This window comes from Pan troglodytes, chromosome 1, assembly GCF_028858775.2.
Source record: "Pan troglodytes isolate AG18354 chromosome 1, NHGRI_mPanTro3-v2.0_pri, whole genome shotgun sequence".
NCBI lineage: Eukaryota > Metazoa > Chordata > Mammalia > Primates > Hominidae > Pan > Pan troglodytes.
The window spans coordinates 183,914,039-183,917,403 of NC_072398.2; positions in this window are offsets into that span (position 1 = coordinate 183,914,039).

Sequence of the window (3,365 nt, forward strand, 5' to 3'; positions counted from 1 at the left end):
CCCTTCCTTACACCTTATACAAAAATTAATTCAAGATGGATTAAAGACTTACATGTTAGACCTAAAACCATAAAAACCTTAGAAGAAAACCTAGGCAATACCATTCAGGACATAGGCATGGGCAAAGATTTCACGTCTAAAACACCAAAAGCAATGGCAACAAAAGCAAAAATTGACAAATGGGATCTAATCAAACTAAAGAGCTTCTGCACAGTGAAAGAAACTACTATCAGAGTGACCAGGTAACCTACAGAATGGGAGAAAATTTTTGCAACCTACTCATCTGACAAAGGCCTAATATCCAGAATCTACAATGAACTCAAACAAATTTACAAGAAAAAATCAAACAACCCATCAAAAAGTGGGCGAAGGATATGAGCAGAGACTTCTCAAAAGAAGACATTTATGCAGCCAAAAAACACATGAAAAAATGCTCATCATCACTGGCCATCAGAGAAATGCAAATCAAAACCACAATGAGATACTATCTCACACCAGTTAGAATGGCGATCATTAAAAAGTCAGGAAACAACAGGTGCTGGAAAGGATGTGGAGAAATAGGAACACTTTTACACTGTTGGTGGGAGTGTAAATGGGAAATAGTTCAACCATTGTGGAAGTCAGTGTGGCAATTCCTCAGGGATCTAGAACTAGAAATACCATTTGACGCAGCCATCCCATTACTGGGTATATACCCAAAGGATTATAAATCATGCTGCTATAAAGACACATGCACACGTATGTTTATTATGGCATTATTCACAATAGCAAAGACTTGGAACCAACCCAAATGTCCAAAATGATAGACTGGATTAAGAAAATGTGGCACATATACACCATGGAATACTATGCAGCCATAAAAAAGGATGAGTTCATGTCCTTTGTAGGGACATGGATGAAGCTGGAAAGCATCATTCCCAGCAAACTATTACAAGGACAAAAAACCAAACACCGCATGTTCTCACTCATAGGTGGGAATTGAACAATGAGAACACAAGGACACAGGAAGGGGAACATCACACACTGGGGACTGTTGTGGGGTGGGGGATGGGGGAGGGATAGCATTAGGAGATATACCTAATGCTAAATGACGAGTTAATGGGTGCAGCACAGCAACATGGCACATGTATACATATGTAACAAACCTGCACATTGTGCACATGTACCCTAAAACTTAAAGTATAATAATAAAATTAAAAAAGAAAAAGAAATAGACAATTCCACAGAAAAACAAGCGTAAACAGTGTACAGACAAATCACAGAGAACAAAACAAAGATAAACATAAATGGCCAACAAGTTTTTATTTTATTATTTATTTATTTATTTATTTAGGAGAACATTTTTATTCAAGAACTGAGTTCCAAAGATTTCTAGGGCAAACACAATTTTTTTTCCCCATAGAAAGTGGTCAATAAATGTCAGTGAGATAATTTGATTGAAAGAGGTATGTGAGATATGTTCAATATTTATGTAAACATAAAGGTACCCAATAAATAGGCTATGTTTGTAAATGTTTTGCAGCCCATTTTTTTAAGCTTGAAGAGTACCATGGTCAATGCCAATGACATTTTCTTGTGCCTTTCAAAGGAAATATATGCTTCCCCTACTTCCTACCTATGAAAGTTTCTAATTTGAGAGTTAAGGGATAAAGGAATGCCTTTGTGAACTTGTTATCATTTATATGATATACCATTTTTGGCACAGTTGGTATAAAAATGTGTGACAGAAATATAAGGTACATTGAATATTTATCTCTTGATAATGCCCTGTTTCTGTCTTATTTATTTAACAAAATTGTCTGTGGTACATATTTGGAAAAAATGATTTCATATTTTTAAGGGTTTTCAATTCACAAAATGTCAGTGAAAAAACAATAATATAATAATTATTAGGAAATTTAACAGACTTTTCATAAAAATATTTAAAGTAAAATTGGACATGAAAAAATACAGAGAAGTTTAGAAGCACCTGGCAACCTGACAAATAAATTATTGGCAATGAAACTATCAGGGAACATAATTGTTAAAGAAGATAATGAAATTGAATATTAATAAGCTTAATAAACTTAAGTTTATTTTGACCCCAAATAGGTAAGACCCCAGAGACACAGATAATTATACCTAGTATGTCCACACCTGAATATTGTATTCAGTACAATTTATCATGCGTGCTTTTAAAAGAACTAACCTAACCCATTTTTCCAGCAAGAAGGAGATATATAGAGAAAGTGAGTTATTTTAGAATTTTACTTTTATTGATGTTTGTAATTTATTTGGGTTTGTACCAGAAAAAAACAAGGAAATATTGTTTAACTGGGTGGATATTGGTATACCAGCTGACAAAATAGTGACAAAATGGAAAGTCATACAGGACGACTGGTCCAGTGTTAAACAAATTTGGTTTTAGACGTGTGTGTTTGTCTCCAAGGATCTGGAATTCAAGGGAGGGATTTTTTTATATATAGATTTTAGGTAGATGAATTTGAGAATCATCATGTTGTAAGTGATGATGGAAGAGTGAAAGCAAATTAGATCATCCAAGGGGAGAAATCAGTTGTCTTTTGTCATTTGTGTTGCTGCAATTCATGAGATTATAATGGTATAAACAAAAAATACTGTGAGATCATATCAGCAAAAGATGACTCTGTCTGGGAGAGATTATGGAAGATACCACATAGATGACAACATTAAGATTGAGAAGTTTGGTGTCCTTTTTTTTTTTTTTTTTTTTTTTTTTTGAGATGGAGTCTTGCTCTGTCGCTCAGGCTGGAGTGCAGTGGCGCCATCTCAGCTCACTGCAACTTACCCCTCCCAGGTTCAAGTGATTCTCCTGCCACCAACAGTGTAAAAGTGTTCCTATTTCTCCACATCCTCTCCAGCACCTGTTGTTTCCTGACTTTTTAATGATCGCCATTCTAACTGGTGTGAGATGGTATCTCATTGTGGTTTTGATTTGCATTTCTCTGATGGCCAGTGATGATAGGCATTTTTTCATGTGTCTTTTGGCTGCGTAAATGTCTTCTTTTGAGAAGTGTCTGTTCATATCCTTCGCCCACTTTTTGATGGGGTTGTTTTTTTCTTGTAAATTTGTTTCAGTTCATTGTAGATTCTGGATATTAGCCCTTTGTCAGATGAGTAGGTTGCAAAAATTTTCTCCCATTCTGTAGGTTGCCTGTTCACTCTGATGGTAGTTTCTTTTGCTGTGCAGAAGCTCTTTAGTTTAATTAGATCCCATTTGTCAATTTTGGCTTTTGTTGCCATTGACAAGCATGTTTTTAAAACTAGAAATAACTTAAATGCCCAATAAGGAAAATAGTTAAATAAATTATAGTACATTCATATTACAGAATACCATAAAGCCATGA